We start from the raw sequence: 16,902 nt of genomic DNA, 5'->3' as shown, positions 1-16,902 counted from the left end.
GTGAAAGCTTACATATTTCCAGTTGTCTCAATTCTAGGAAATCAGATGCTTTTTCATTCTGGCAAAACAAAAATGTGACGTCTGAAACTGTTTTACCTAATTTTACTTATTTTTGAGATGACCTTGGCTAATGAGACTATAGAAGTGTTAGAAGTATAATGTCATATTTCTTCAAATTATGTTGCTAGGGTCAGATTAGATAATGGTTATGCAAAAAGACTTTCAAGCCCCAAAATCCAGGTGCAGTCCCCTGTACCACCATAAGCCACAGTTGAGCAGTGCTCTGGTAAAATATAAATAAATAAACAAATAAATAAATGGTGGTATACCACATCACCGCAAAGTATATATTCCTTCACTAGAGTTCATTGAGAGAACATGACTTGAAGAAGAAAATAAATACTTAGGGTGATGAAATAGTTCACTTGAATAGTGTACTGCTTTGCCACATGAGCAGCCCAAGTTCAAGTCCTGCCCCTACAGCACTGAAGGAAACTTTGGTACTATGGTCTCTTTCAGGGTGGAGTAGACACACTCAACAAGGACTTGCACTGTGATGTTCCAGTCACTACTGTTGTTTGCAGAATATATCCTTCTAGAGACGGACAGAGACCTCAGACACTTAGCTGTGTGCTTCAGTGAATTTCCCCAGGGGTCAAATGGTTGTATTGCTGGCAGGGCACAGATTGGAACAGAAGAGAACTAAACCAAACTTGGTGACTGAACCTATCAGTGCTAACCTGGTTGAGTTCCTTTCTCTACCTGCTTCAGGAAACAGTCAGTCTGAAAACCACTGCTACAAAAGAGAACAGTGGCCCGTGTACACATAGGTTAACTCAGTTCTGTTATGCATAGGGATAGGAGAAATGAGGCAAATATAGTACTATGTTAGGGGGTTACAGGAGGCCAAGGGGAGCTCTCCCAATAAACCTGCATTGTGCAGGTCTCTCCACCCAGCCCCCCACCCCCCCCCAACTCTTCAGCAGCATCAAGATAGCTGTGGCATCTGTCCCTCCCTCCTGGAGTTCCTGCTTCCCACCAAACCATATAAACAAAGCAGAGTTTCAACTGCACGGTCACAGCACCACCTTCAGGAAATCAAAAGAAGCTAACCCAGCTAATTTTGCAGTGCAAATTTCTCAGTGGTTTTCTATTCCTGGTGAATTCTTCCACTTGGGAATGAAACATGACACATTCTTTATCACAACTGATTGCATTCTTAGAAAATTAATTCTTCTTGAGTGATCTGATAGTTGTAGGTAAAGCCAAGACACAAAGCTCTGGAAAATATGCTAAGAGTACTGGACTTATGGTTAAAAAATAAGAATCCCCACACCTATGGACATGTAACTTTTGGTAAGGGGGCCCAAAATATTAAATGGAAGAAGGAGGGTCTCTTCAATAAATGGTGCTGGGGAAATGGTTGAAACATGCAGAAGAATGAAATTAAAACCATTTATCTCACCAGAAAAAAATCAACTCCAAATGGTTCAAAGACCTGGATGTTAGAACAGAAACAAGGAAAATATTGGTGGAACACTGCCATCTAAATCCCAAGGACATCTTCAATGATACAAACCCAACTGCAAGGAAGACTAAAACAGAAATAAACCAATGGGACTACATCAAATTAAAAATCTTCTGCACAGCAAAAGAAACCATCACCCAAATGAAGAGACTCCTTACAGAATGGGAGATCTTTACATGCATACATCAGGCAGGAGGCTAATAACTAAAATAGATAAAGAGCTCACCAAACTTAGCAACAAAAAAATCAAATGACCCAACCCAAAATTGGGGAGAAGATATGAACAGCATATTAACTACAGAAGAGATACAGAAGGCCAACAGACATATGAAAAAGTGCTCCAAGTCACTGACTGTCAGAAACACAAATAAAAACGAGATACCACCTCACCCCTATAAGAGTGTCATACACCAGAAAGGACAGAAACAACAAATGCTGGGGAGGTTGAGAGGAAAAAGGAACCCTCCTGCATTGCTTATGGGAATGTAAACTAATCCAACCCCTGTGGAGAACAGTCTGGAGACCCCTCAAAAGGCTAGAAATGGGCCTTCCTTATGACCTAGTCATTCCTTTCTTAGGAATATATCCTTAGGAATATATCCTAGAGTCAAACACACCCATCCAAAAAGTATGTGTATACTTATGTTTATAGCAGCACAGTTCACAATAGCCAAAACCTGTAAACAGCCCAGGTGCCCCAAAACAGATGAATGTCTGAGAAAGTTGTGATATATATACACAATGGAATACTACTCAGCTATTATGAATAATGAACCCACTTTCTCTGACCCATCTAGGATGGAGCTAGAAGGAATTATGTTAAGTGAGATAAGTAAGAAAGAGAAAGACAAGTGTGGGGTTATCCCACTCATAAACAGAAGTTGAGAAAGAAGAATAGAAAGGGAAATGCAAAGCAGAAATTGACTGAGTTTGTAGTATTGCACCAAAGTAAAAAAAAAAAAAAAAAAAAAAAAAAAAAAAAAACTGGGAGTGGGGGAAGAGGGGGAAGGGTAGATTTTCTGCTCCACTTTAGGGGCACAGGGTATAGGGGTAGGGACACAGATCTTTGGTGGTAGAAATGGTGTTAATATACACCCCTATTAATTTATAATCTTATAAATCACTAATCAATATGAGAGGGGAAAAAGTAGATAGAATGTCTCAATTTTTTGATGCACAGAGCCCAGTTCTGAGCATAAATGCTTTCAATCAAAGCACTTAAGGTTTCAAATTGGTAACCTAACTGAAATTTAATACTGGGATTAAATTGTTAATACATTTCTATTTTTTATTTTTATTTATTTTTCCTTCTGTTGTCCTTGTTGTTTTTTATTGTTGTTGTTATTGATGTCATCATTGTTAGGACAGAGAAAAATGGAAAAGATTGTGGGATAAGAGGGGTAAAGTTTCACAGAAATCCCACCACCAGAATTCCATATACTCTCCCCTCCACTGGAAGGGTCTCTAATCTTTATCCCTCTGGGTGTATGAACCAAAGATTTTTATGGAGTGCAGAAGGTGGGAAGACCGGCTTCTGTAATTGTTTCTGCTGGACATGGGTGTTGACAGGTCGAGCTATACCCCCAGCCTTTTTTCTATCTTTCCCAACTGGGATAGGGCTCTGGTGAGATGGGGTTCCGGGACAAGAGGTTGTCTGCCCAGGGAAATCAAGCTGGCGTCATGGTAGCAACTGCAACTTAATGACTGAAATGCATTAAGATAAAGAGCAGAACAAATTGTTGAATAATCAGGGGGAAAAAAGTAAGAATATAGCAGATGAGATTTGGGGGTCTCCATTTTGGAAAAAGCTAGGAAGTCTAATTTAGGTAGATTACAAAGGACCCATGACTTTACTAAATTTTGCCTGAGCCTAACAACTAAAATGCAGGTAGGCTAAGAGTGTTGTCTGGGGAGATGGTGTCAGAGTTGGGAATAGGACTAGAAAGCTGGATCAGGGCAGAGAGTAGCTCCCAAATCCAGGAAAAGTATATAAGTACTGTTAACTATAAACCAAATTCATCTGACCTAGGACCCATGTCTATTCTTATTTAGCACAGGAGCCTGTGTAAACTCTGCATCCCTGTCAGTCTGAAATCTCTTTCCATGGTCTTGTCTAGGAACATTGTGGGCTGCACTCATTTCAAGACCAGTCTTCCTTGATTGGTAGAGTATATTGACTTAGCCTCCCTTCAGAGAGTGGGACAGTTCCTACCATTATTGTTCTACATTGAGGGGAAGGTCATGTAGAGACTCGCAGCTGGGTTTATGATGTTGTTCTTGATGGAGATGACCAGTGGTGGTGGGGAGAGAGACCTGTTAAGAGTTCTAGGCCTATCATATTTATGTGGAATCACAGGATTCCCAGACTAGGACCCTGGTATCTACCAAACTACCAACTAGGAGTTTCCTGGTAGTGACCAAAAGATTCATCATAAAGTATGTCAGTCTCCACACTTTAATGATGGCCCTTTTGGTCACTATCTGGCCATGCACACAGCTTAGGGTCAAACCTCCATACAAAGTGGGAATACCTGGAACAAGTATAAACTCTACTGCTCTTGTCTACTTTTATGTCTTTTTCTCTATTTATTTCTCCATGTCTTCCTATCTGATGTAAAAAGAATGAGAAAGTTGGTCTGGGAGTGGTGGACTCATTTAAAAAAAAACAAGTAAAAATGATATATTCCCATAATTCAAGAATTTGGAGGGTAATGTGATCACTATAACTGTGGGTCTATGACTTCTGACAGGTCTGATGATGGTTTGTAGTAGAGAAGATATTGGATGTTCTTTAAGTTTTCTTTTACTAACAATATGCATTTTCTGAGAAATCAGGCCAACTATATTTAGCCTGTCCACCAGGCAGTACTCGGAAGTTTCTGCTTATATAAAAATGAGCAATCACTGAGCTTGTCTGGAGGTTTCAGTTTCGTTTTTAAAGTTTTTAAATTCTGCCCTGAGGAGAAGGAAGTTGGAGACAAAAGAAGTCCTCAGGGTTTGGTGAAGAAGAAGAAGAAGAAGAAGAAGAAGAAGAAGAAGAAGGAGAAGGAGAAGGAGAAGGAGAAGGAGAAGGAGAAGGAGAAGGAGAAGGAGAAGGAGAAGGAGAAGGAGAAGGAGAAGGAGAAGGAGAAGGAGAAGGAGAAGGAGAAGGAGAAGGAGTATATTAGAAGCCTGCACAGCTAAATAACGGTTTTGACAAATCCTTTGCCAACTTCTCACTGAAGCAACTTTCTTCTCAACTCTAATAGATCTCTGCTACTGATTTTACAGTTAAGGTAAGATGGGGGCAAGGGTGGAAAAATATTTGCAAAGGTCAGGATCCTTTACCTTCTACCCAAGAGTTAATTAACAACTGAGCCTGATAAGGGCCACCAAATGTCATTAAAAATTAAATACATTAAGTGCCAGTTACTTTTGATTATGGCTGAACAAGATTCAAAAATGTATGGATATTAAACTGAGAGTATGAAATATCTTAATATTAATTGTCTTCACTTGTCACCTATGCTCCGTGGGGAATCATGATTGCTACATAAAACTATCTTGTCTGATAAAAACTGATATAGCTAGTTCAACCTATGTCCTGCAAGTATCAAGAACTACGTATTATTTTCTTTTTTTCTTTTTTTTTAATTTATTAAAGAAAATATTAATTAACAAAACCATAGGGTAGGAGGGGTACAATTCCACACAATTCCCACCACCCATTCTCCATATCCCACCCCCTCCCCTGATAGCTTTCCCATTCTCTATCCCTCTGGGAGCATGGACCCAGGGTCATTGCGGGTTGCAGAAGGTAGAAGGTCTGGCTTCTGTAATTGCTTCCCCGCTGAACATGGGCGTTGACTGGTCAGTCCATACTCCCAGTCTGCCTCTCCCTTTCCCTAGTTGGGTGGGTCTTTTGGGAAGCGGAGCTCCAGGACACATTGGTGGGGTATTCAGTCCAGGGAAGCCTGGCCAGCATCCTGATGACATCTGGAACCTGGTGACTGAAAAGATAGTTAACATACGAAGCCAAACAAATTGTTGAGCAATCATGGACCCAAAGCTTGGAATAGTGGAGAGGAAGTGTTAGGGGGGTACTCACTGCAAACTCTAGTGCACTTCTGCTTTCAGGCATATATTTTGCAGTAGTTTACGGATACGTGTGAACATATGCTCTCTCTCACAGAAACTGGTGTCTATCTAGGTTTGGGGACTTTGTTAGAAAGTGAACCACCTGAGATGGAATTAGAGTATACTATAAAAGGAAAGATCTCACCCGAGTAATGAAGCTGAAGGGTTGTCATTCCACACGTGTAGTCTTTGGGCACAGTTTGAAGTGAAGCATGTTGAGGTGGCAATCGTTGTGTTGGTTAGGTTGTGATCGGCAGATGCAATATTATATGATATGGATTGGGAGAGGCATACGGGAAAGTGGGCCCTATCCAAGGGTTCCAGGACTGGGGGAAGTAGAGGCTCTATAGTGGAGATGTGAGGTTCCTGCTGTCTTAGGGTTCAAAAAGACAATGGATAGTTAATGTTATCATCACATTATTTGGTAATTGGGTTAACTTTGAAAGGTCCTTTTATTAGGGTTTGCTGTACAGTATCCAGTATCTTGTATATAGCTGTGCCATTGATTGCTTCTATGTATTATTTTCATAAGAGCAATGGCTAACAATGAATGAGAAGTAGTGTAAATAACTTGTTTGTTTAAGGACAAAAAAATAAAGTGGGAAACCAGAGAGACCAATAAAGAAGTTTCCTGAAAACAATTATACATTTTCTGTCATAATTTCACACTTTGAAAATAGATATATTTTGAATCCCCCAAAATAAGTACTCTACAGGGTGAGCTACCCCCATTCCCAAAGACATTAGATATTAGCCTTGATCTTTTTGACACCCAGTCATTCCTTAAGTTCTTTATTATTGTGTTTTGCTTTTATTACTCTGTGGCCTCTACTTTTACAATTACCTAATTAATAGTTGCTCAACTTGTTACCTCTATATTATCAACAATTTTACTTATTGGAACTTTTCTCTCCTATACCATAGTACCTGCTTTAGGTATCTCCTTTGATTTTTTATTTGCTGTCTTTACAAGAAACATTTCTTCCTCCTCTAAACAGACACCGAGCACAAACCAAAATAAGCAGAAGGAACAAAAATAATCCCAAATTCAACTGGGCTTACATAGCTGAAAGGAATTTTTATTCTAGAAACACCACATTAGCACTTCTATTTTTTTTTCCATTCTCAGCATTTCTCTTCATAATACCTTTTTTCTCCTGCCTCTCTCCCTATTAAACAAACAAGCAAACAAAAAGATGTATTTATTTATTCTACTAAAGGGGGCTGGGGGAGAGAGATACCAGAGTATTGCTCAGCTCTGACTTGTGGTTCTAGGACTGGACCTGACATTTGGAGGTCCCTGGTTGGGCCTCAGGCATGAAAGGCTGATGTGCACTCTGGACTCCTCTCGTTTCCTATCTTTTTAAAGCTATCTATCATAGTGATAAAAATAAATATCTGATTACTGCTGGGCTCTTGTGGGGGGACCTCTCCCAGTACAGGCCTTCTATTTTTTTTTTATTTTTTTATTTTTTATTTAAGAAAGGATTAATTAACAAAACCATAGGGTAGGAGGGGTACAACTCCACATAATTCCCACCACCCAATCTCCATATCCCACCCCCTCCCCTGATAGCTTTCCCATTCTCTATCCCTCTGGGAGCATGGACCCATGGTCATTGTGGGTTGCAGAAGGTAGAAAGTCCGGCTTCTGTAATTGCTTCCCCACTGAACATGAGCGTTGACTGGTCAGTCCTTACTCCCAGTCTGCCTCTCCCTTTCCCCAGTAGGGTGGGTCTCTGGGGAAGCTGAGCTCCAGGACACATTGATGGGGTCTTCAGTCCAGGGAAGCCTGGCCAGCATCCTGATGACATCTGGAACCTGGTGACTGAAAAGAGAGTTAACATACAAAGCCAAACAAATTGTTGAGCAATCATGGACCCAAAGCTTGGAATAGTGGAGAGGAAGTGTTAGGGGGGTACTCACTGCAAACTCTAGTGCACTTCTGCTTTCAGGCATATATTTTGCAGTAGTTTACGGATACGTGTGAACATATGCTCTCTCACACAGAAACTGGTGTCTATCTAGGTTTGGGGACTTTGTTAGAAAGTGAACCACCTGAGATGGAATTAGAGTATACTATGAAAGGAAAAGTCGCACCCGAGTAATGAAGCTGAAGGTTGTCATTCCACACGTGAAGTCTCTGGACACAGTCTGAGCTGAAGCATGTTGAGGTGGCAATCGTGTTGGTTAGGTTGTGATCGGCAGATGCAATATTATTTGATATGGATTGGGAGAGGCATACAGGAAAGTGGGCCCTATCCAAGGGTTCCAGGACTGGGGGGAGTAGAGGCTCTATAGTGGAGATGTGAGGTTCCTGCTGTTTTAGGGTTCAAAAAGACAATCGATAGTTAATATTATCATCACATTAATTGGTAATTGGGTTAACTTTGAAAAGTCCTTTTGTTAGGGTTTGCTGTACAGTACCCAGTATCTTGTATATAGCTGTGCTATTGGTTGCTTCTGATATACTTGGTCTAGGCTTTTGAGAGAGTCTGCATATCAATTACACAGCCTATATATTGAAAAGATTCAGTTTGTGTTCTAAAAAACTTCGAGACATACAATTAATTTCCCCCCTCTCATATTAATTAACTAGTGATTTATATGACTACATTTTACTAGGAGTGTACATAAACACCACTCCCACCACCAAAAGACTTTGATCCATCCCTCCCACCCACTCCCACACCCCACTGGCCCAGGAAGCTGCATGTCTACTCCTCACCACAGGGTTTTTACTTTGGTGCCCTACTTACAATTTGGTCAGGTCCTGCTTTTAGTTTCCCTTTCAGATCTTCTTAGTCAACTTCTGTTGATGAGTGGGATCATCCCATAGTCATCTTTATCTTTCTGACTTAGCTCACTTAACATAATTCCTTCTAGCTCTGTCCAAGATGGGTCAGAGAAGGTGGGTTCATTGTTCTTGATAGCTGCATAGTATTCCATTGTGTATATATACCACAGCTTTCTCAGCCACTCATCTGTTGTTGGGCACCTGGGTTGCTTCCAGGTTTTAACTATTATGAATTGTGCTGCTATGAACATAGGAGTACACACCTCTTTTTGGTTGGGTGTTATGGAGTCCTTGGGGTATAACCCCAGGAGACGAATTACTGGATCATATGGAAGGTCCATGTCTAGCCTTCTGAGAGTTTTCCAGACTGCTCTGCACAGAGGCTGTACCAATTTACATTCCCACCAGCAATGTAAAAGGGTTCCTCTGTCCCCACAACCTCTCCAGCATTTGTTGCTGCTGTCCTTTTTGATGTATGCCATTCTTACAGGAGTGAGGTGGTATCTTAGTGTTGTCTTAATTTGCATTTCTCTGACAATCAGTGACCTAGAGCAGTTTTTCATATGTTTGTTAGCCTTTTGGATCTCCTCTGAGGTGAATGTTTTGTTCATTTCCTCTGCCTATTTTTGGATGGGGTCATTTGCTTTTTTGGTGCTAAGTTTGCTGAGCTCTTTATATATTTTGGTGATTAGTTTCTTGTCTGATGTATGGCATGTGAAGATCTTCTCCCATTCTGTGAGGGGTCTCATTGTTTGTTTAATAGTTTCTTTGGATGTGCAGAAGCTTTTCAATTTGATGTAGTCCCATTGGTTTGTTTCTGCTTTAGTCTTCCTTGCAATTGGGTTTGATTCATCAAAGATGTCCTTGAGGTATAGGTAGGAAACTGTTTTACCAATATTTTCCTCTAAGTATTTGATTGTTTCTGGTCTGACATCTAGGTATTTGATCCATTTGGAGTTGATTTTTGTTTCTGGTGAGATAAAGTGGTTAAATTTCATTCTTCTGCATGTTACAACCCAGTTTTCCCAGCATCATTTATTAAAGAGAGCCTCCTTTTTCCATTTAATACTTTGGACCCCCTTATCAAAGATTAGATGTCCATAGGTGTGGGGATTTATTTCTGGGCTTTCAATTCTGTTCCACTGGTCTTTGTGCCTATTTTGGTTCCAGTACCATGCTGTTTTGATGATGATGGCTTTATAATATAGTTTAAGGTCTGGGAGTGTGATGCCTCCATTTCTGTTTCCTTTCCTCAAGATGGTCTTGGCAATTCTAGGTGTTTTCATGTTCCAGATAAATGATTGTAGTGTTTGTTCTATTCTCTTAAAGAAGCTTGGTGGAACTTTGATGGGTATTTCATTAAATTTGTATATGGCTCTGGGAAGAATATTCATTTTTATGATATTTATTCTTCCGATCCATGAGCATGGGATGTCTTTCCATTTCTTGGTATCAGTTTCTATTTCCTTGAGTAGCGACTCATAGTTTTCAGTATACAAGTCTTTCACTTCTTTGGTCAACTTTATTCCTACGTATTTGATTGATTTTGCTGAAACAGTAAACGGGAGTGATTTCTGGATGTCTTCTTCTTCAGATTTAGTGTTTGCATAAATAAATGCCACTGATTTTTGTACATTGATTTTGTAGCCTGATACTTTTCTATATTGCCTAATAACTTCCAGTAGTTTTCTGCTGGATTCTTTAGGTTTTTCTATGTATACTATCATATCATCTGCAAATAGTGAGAGCTTGACTTCTTCCCTTCCGATCTGTCTTCCTTTGATTTCTTTCTCTTGCCTGATTGCTATGGCAAGAACTTCCAATACTATGTTTCAGAGTAATGGTGACAGTGGACAGCCCTGTCTAGTCCCCGATCTGAGGGGGAATGCTTTCAGCTTCTGTCCATTGAGTACGATGTTGGCTGTAGGTTTGCTATATATAGACTCCATTATCTTGAGGAATTTCCCATCTATTCCCATTTTTTGTAGAGTTTTGAGCATGAATGGGTGTTGGATTTTGTCAAAGGCTCTCTCTGCATCTATTGAAATAATCATGTGGTTTTTGGCTTTGATTTTACTGATGTGGTGAATGATATTGATTGACCTACAGATGTTGAACCAGCCTTGCATTCCTGGGATGAATCCCACTTGGTCATGATGAACAATCTTTTTGATATGTTGCTGTATCCGGTTGGCCAAGATCTTGTTTAATATTTTGGCATCTATGTTCATCAGAGATATTGGTCTGTAGTTTTCCTTTTTTGTTCTGTCCTTATCAGCTTTTGGTATCAGGGTGATGTTGGCTTCATAGAAGGTGGAAGGGAGTATTCCTGTTTCTTCAAACTTATGGAAAAGCTTAAGAAGTATGGGTACTAACTGTTTCCTGAAAGTTTTGTAGAATTCATTTGTGAAGCCATCTGGTCCAGGACTTTTGTTGTTGGGGAGGTTCTTAATAATGGTTTCAATTTCTTTGTCTGTGATTGGTGCATTTAGATTTTGTAGTTCTTCTTGGTTCAGTTTTGGAAGGGCATATGCTTCTAGGAATTGTTCCATTTCTTCCAGATTCTCTAGCTTGGTGGCGTATAGTTCTTTATAGAAGTTTTGCAGGATTCTCTGGATTTCTGTGGTGTCAGTTGTAATATCTCCTCCATCGTTTACAATTCTATTAATTTGAGTCTTCTCTCTTTTTTGTTTGGTGAGTCTGGCTAGGGGTTTGTCACTTTTGTTTAATCTTTCAAAGAACCAACATTTGGCTTCATTGATCTTTTGTATGGTTCTTTTATTTTCGATGTTGTTTATTTCTGCTCTAACTTTAGTGATTTCTGTCCTTCTGGATGCTTTAGGGTTCCTTTGTTCCTCTTCCTCTAAGTCCTTGAGGTGTGCAGTAAGGTCGATCGTTTGAGCTTCTTCTTGGTGTTTAATATGTGATTGTATGGTTATAAGTTTCCCTCTCAGTACTGCTTTAGCTGTGTCCCAAATATTTTGATAGGTTGTGTCTTCATTTTCATTTGTTTCCAGGAACATTTGAATTTCCTGCTTGAGTGAATCTCTGACCCAGTGGTTCTTAAGGAGTATGTTGTTTAGTTTCCAAATTCTGTGACTTTTAATAATTGTCTGTTTGTTGTTAAATGTTAGTTTTACTCCACTGTGGTCTGAGAAGAGACTTGGGATGATTTCAATGCTCTTGAATTTATTGATGTTGTCTTTGTGGCCTAACATGTGGTCTATCCTTGAGTATCTGTTACGTGGATTTGAAAAGAAGGTGTATTCCAGTTTTTTGGGGTGAAGGACTCTGAAAATGTCCAAGAGGTCTAGTCTGTCAATCTCTTCATTCAATTCTCTTGTATCTTTGTTGGTTCTCTGCTTTGTTGATCTGTCTAAGTGTGAGAGTGGGGTATTTAAGTCTCCCACTATTATTGTATTACTATTGATGTATTTTTGAAATTCTTTCAGTAAGTGCTTGACGTATTTAGATGGTCTCTCATTGGGTGCATAGATGTTAATGATTGTTAAGTCTTCTTGGCTGATTGATCCTCTAATCATTATGTAGTGTCCTTGCCTATCTTCTATTACTTTATTTAATTTAAAATCTATCGTGTCTGAGATGAGAATGGCTGTTCTTGCCCTTTTTTGTGGTCCATTAGCCTGTATGATAGTTTTCCATCCTTTCACTTTAAGTCTGTGTTTATCTTGTTGTGACAGATGGGATTCTTGCAAGCAGCATATGGTTGGATTATGTTTTCTGATCCATCCCCCAACTCTGTGCCTTTTGATGGGTGAGCTTAAACCATTGACATTTATTGATATTATGGATTTAATGTATTGTAGTGCCATTGTTCAAAAAAAAATTTTTTGTTGTTTGCTCTGATATATTGCCAGTATTATAGTGATGTTCTTATTTATAAGAGGTCTTTTAGAACCTCTTTCAGGGCTGGTTTGGTGATGGTTGCCTCCTTTAACTATTGTTTGTCTAAGAAGGTTTTGATCCCTCCATCTAGTTTGAATGAAAGTCTAGCAGGATATATTATCCTTGGTTGAATCCCTTTTTCATTCAGGGCTCGATAGATATCTTGCCATTCTCTTCTAGCTTTTAGAGTTTGAGTGGAGAAATCTGCAGATAATCTTATGGGTTTTCCCTTGTATGTGACTTTTTGTTCCTCTCTTGCAGCCTTTCTTTATCCTTACTACTTCTCATTGTGACTATGATGTGTCTTGGTGTCTTCAGGTCTGGTTTGATTCTGTTTGGTACTCTCTGGGCCTCTTGAATCTTGATGTCCTTTCTGTTATTCAGGTCTGGGAAGTTTTCTTTTTTTTTTTTTTTAGAGAGGAGAGGAGAGGAGAGGAGAGAAAGTGATCTGCTCAGGGAAGTTTTCTTCTATTATTTTCTTCTATTATTTTGTCTAGAATGTTTGCTTCCCCTTCCTCTCTTTCTTCCTCTGGCAGGCCAATTATGCAAATGTTACTTCTTTTGAGATCATCCCATATGTCTCTGTTGTTGTTTTCAGTGTCTCTCAATCTCTTTTTAAGCTCTTTCACCTCTTTCTTAGTTTTCTCTAACTCATCCTCTGTCTGACTAATTCTGTTTTCTCCTTCTGTTAGTCTGCTTTCCCTTGCCTCAGCTTCTTTCTTCATTACAGCTATTTCAGCTTTCAGTTCTCTAATTGCCTCAAGATAATCAGTATTTTCCTTGGGGGTCTCAACTGTTGTTTCCCTAATACTGCCATTCCTTTCCTCCAATGTTGTTTTCATTTCTGTGATTAATAAGTTTATTATTGCTTGCATACTTTTCTTATCTATGGTTACTTCTGGCTGATTTGTAGTTTCTTCTGGGCTATTGTCTTCATTCATTGGAGTAGCAATTTTATTTGTTTTTGATCTACCCATTTTTTTGATTTATGTGTTTCTTTTTTTATGCTCTGGTGTTCCTCAGTTGTTGTGTCTTGAGCACAAGCAACACTGTACTAAATATCTTTATGACAATTGCACTCACCAACCTCAGGAATTACAGTAGCAACTGAAGCAAGTATTGAAGCAGTTTAATCACTACCAGTTAGCCAAACAATTTCTCCAGTCCGTGAAGAAATAGTAACCAAATCCCAGTGAAGAAGAAAGAGAAAAGAAAGAAGGGATAGCAAGAATAGACAGTTATGCAAATCTACTATCCACTGTATATTCTAGGGGTAACAAGAGGGGAAAGGGAACTAGAGCAGAGATACAGGCATAGAGAGTCCACTCTGAGTCAGATTTCTTTCCCAAAATAATTCACAAACTCAGAAAGGCAAAGAAGAAGGAAGGAAGAAGTGTATGACAAGATTAAAAAAAGAAAAAGAAAAAGAAAAAAAGAGACAAGTGAGAGAAAAGGGAAAAGAGAAGAAAAAGAGCTTTAATTAAAGAGCAGTGAAAAGAAAAAAACCCTCAGGACTAGACAAGGATGGCTGAAATAGACAGTTATGCAAATCTACTATCCACTGTATATTCTAGGGGTGGCTAAAGGAGGAAGGGAAGTTGAGCAGAGACACTCGCAGTGAGAGTCCACACTGAGTCAGAATTCTTCCCCAAAATAAATCCCAAATGTGTATCAGTGAATTCAAAAAAGCACACTGTTTGGTGGTGTGGGGGCTGGGGCCTGTGGCTTTGGAAGCTGTAGGAGTAAGGAAGAAAGGATGACAAGAATGATAAAAAGAAGAAAAAAGAGAGAGAGAGAAAAGATAAGAAAAAGAACAGTCATAAAAGAGCAGTGAAAGAAAGATTTATTTATTTATTTATTTTTAATTATTTAATTAGCTATGTGGAGTGAGGTGGGGAGGTTGGCTACTTAGAAAGAAAAAAAAGGCCAGAGGTTTCAGAAGGGTATAGACTTAGAATGAATGATACTCCCTGGTGGGACAGGATTTTGGTAAAGACAGAAGCTCAGCAGGGGAGCCTGCTAGGAGCTGGTCCCCAGGGACTGGTTATGGTGGGGTGGGGAGGGGGAGGAGGTGTGCTTTATAATTAAACGGAAAAAAAAAATTTCCCCCTTTTTTTCTACTCTATTTCTTAACCCAAATTAAGTTATAGTCACCTCCTTGGTGTCACTGCTAGGACCCCTTATTGACTGGCCTACTAAAGGCAGAAAATCCTACCGTTTCCAGAAGATGTGGTCAGAGCTCAAGCCACTAGCAGCTTCTCAGTCCGCCATCTTCTGGGAACCTTCAGTACAGGCCTTCTGACGAGCCCACTCTGTTGCGCACCAGAAACAGGTGTCAAGAAGGATGTACTTCGGGGCAGCAGTGGCAAGTACTACAGGACTCTCTTAGTGTCCACTGCTAGTGGCGCGACATAAGATGACCCGGGGACTGTGTTTGCTAACAATCCATTTATTGAACAGCAAAGTAGGGTTTTTAAGGGGTCACAAGAGGAAGTAAATGTATATTCCATATATGGTAGGGAGGCAAGGGGTCTGCAGGGGGTCAGGGTTTCTTTGGTGAGTGATTAAGGAACAAGGAAATTGTTAGGGATTGGGAAAAGGTCAGGGTTTGATCAGTGACTGTTGAGCAAGGGGGTTAATGAATGATGAAATAGGGTTATTAATAACCAACAGACAGAGGGGGTCCTGTTAATATTAATTTTCTTCAGTTGTTACCTTATGATCTTTGGGAATCATAATTGTCACATGAAGTTATACTTACCATTGATTAAAAACTGAATACATTTAAATCAACCTACAGTTCACAAGTATCAAAAAAAAAAAAACTCTGTAAGGGCTAGGCAGTGGCACACAGTTCAATACTCACATTACCATGGTCAAGGACCCAGGTTAGAGCCCTAGATCCCTACCAGCAAGGCAAACATTTCATGAGTGATGAAGCAGATTTGCAGATGTCTTATTTTTTTTCTCTCTCCCTGTCTCAAAGAAAGTGAGAGAGAGAGAATATGGATGGAGGAAGGAAAAGAGAAGGGCAGAGAGAGAGAGAAGAGAAGATGGAAGAAGGAGGAAGGAGAAAGGAAGAAAGAAGGAGGGGGGAGGGAAAATGTAGCTGCAGAGAGTAGTGAATTCATAGTGATACATAGTGCCAGCACAGAACCCAGCAACACCCTGGTGGCAGTTCAAAACTAAAAAGTTTTTTAAAAAAACTATTCTTTTCATAAGAAAGAACAAAGAATGTAATGCAAATCCAGATGACATCATTCCAAGACACCAGGGCTTGCAGGAGCTCAATATTTGTATTTGTAACTAATCACTGTCAGATTATCATATCATACACCGGTCTGTGTTCTTTGCGCCATGTGCTGTTAACCCACTGTGCTACTGCCCTGGCACCCTGTATAGCCCATATGCTATCCCCCTACCCTTCTCAGGCAGCTCTTTTAAAGATATTATTTATTTAATTTTGTAAGAGAGACATAAAGATCAGAACAGTGCTCAAATTTACTTGTGATATTATTGATCCTGGAAACGCGGGGGTCTCATGCAAGTCCTATGTGCTACCACTATTACTGGGCTATCTTCCAGACCCTCCAATAGCTTTAAAATGTTTTATCAGGAATTCTGAGTATAAAGAAAGATATCAGGTTAAAGGAACTGATGCCCAGAAGTAAGAAAACTAGTGACTATTACTTAAGTAAGTATTTCTATTCACTTCCTTATACATAAGCTGATCATAAATTAAGGTTATGATTAAAGAAGACACATAAATAGCTAAACAAAAATCTTTAAAAGTTCAGCTGAACAGGCTCGGAAAATAACATGTTTATGTAAACAACTCTCATGCCTGAGGCTCTAACATCCCAGGTTCATTCCCCAGTACCACCAAAGTCAGTGCTTTGGTATCTATCTCCCCATCTTTCTTTTTCTTTCTTTCTTTCTTTCTTTCTTTCTTTCTTTCTTCCTTCCTTTGTTTCTTTCTTTCTTCCTTCCTTTGTTTCTTTCTTTCTCTCTTTCTTTCTTTCTTCTTCTCCTTCTGTCTTTCTGTGTCCCTCTCATTAAAATTAATCAAGAAATATTTTTAAAGTATAGCTTAATAAGTAAATGGCAATTAATTGTTAGATAATGTTACATATAACTTATCAGGATTAGTATAATATATTTTGACTGGATATTAGAGCCCTAAATTACAGAGGAAAAAGCTAATGTAGAATAAAAACAGGAAGTATAATGCTATACTTAGTGGACTAACACTTTAATTACCATAAAGATTCCATCTGAGAATTCAGGCAAGGGGAAGCTAAGAAATATATGCAATAGATTATACTTAAAAGATGGTTTGGTTTTTCAGCTTCTGCCTATGAATGAGATCATCCCATATTCATCCTTTTACTTCTGATTTAACTCACTTAACATGATTCCTTCAAGTTCTACCCAAGATTGGGTGAAAAAGATGAAATCACCATTTTTAATAGCTAAGTAGCATTCTATTGTGTATATATAGACCATTGTTTATATAGAAGTTGAGAGAAAACACTAAGCAGAACTTGGACTGGAG

At 39.3% G+C, this 16,902-nt stretch overlaps 1 protein-coding gene across 2 annotated transcripts in view; it reads left to right on the top strand.

The window, feature by feature from the left end:
* Positions 1 to 4,449: 4,449 nt before the first annotated feature.
* LOC103114942 (guanylate-binding protein 5) overlaps positions 4,450 to 16,902 on the top strand; it is a 31,917-nt gene continuing 19,464 nt past the window's right edge. Inside the window, exon 1 of one of the 2 annotated variants that reach the window (XR_009552606.1) lies at positions 4,450 to 4,803. The gene's annotated coding sequence lies outside the window, so the exon portion shown is untranslated. The remainder of the gene's footprint in view (positions 4,804 to 16,902) is intronic. The other variant, XM_060202020.1, reaches the window with a different exon arrangement.

The sequence above is a fragment of the Erinaceus europaeus genome, chromosome 11 (assembly GCF_950295315.1).
Source record: "Erinaceus europaeus chromosome 11, mEriEur2.1, whole genome shotgun sequence".
Taxonomy (NCBI): Eukaryota; Metazoa; Chordata; class Mammalia; order Eulipotyphla; family Erinaceidae; genus Erinaceus; species Erinaceus europaeus.
Note: the sequence above shows the minus strand (reverse complement) of the source record. Positions and strands in the feature narration are given on the sequence as shown.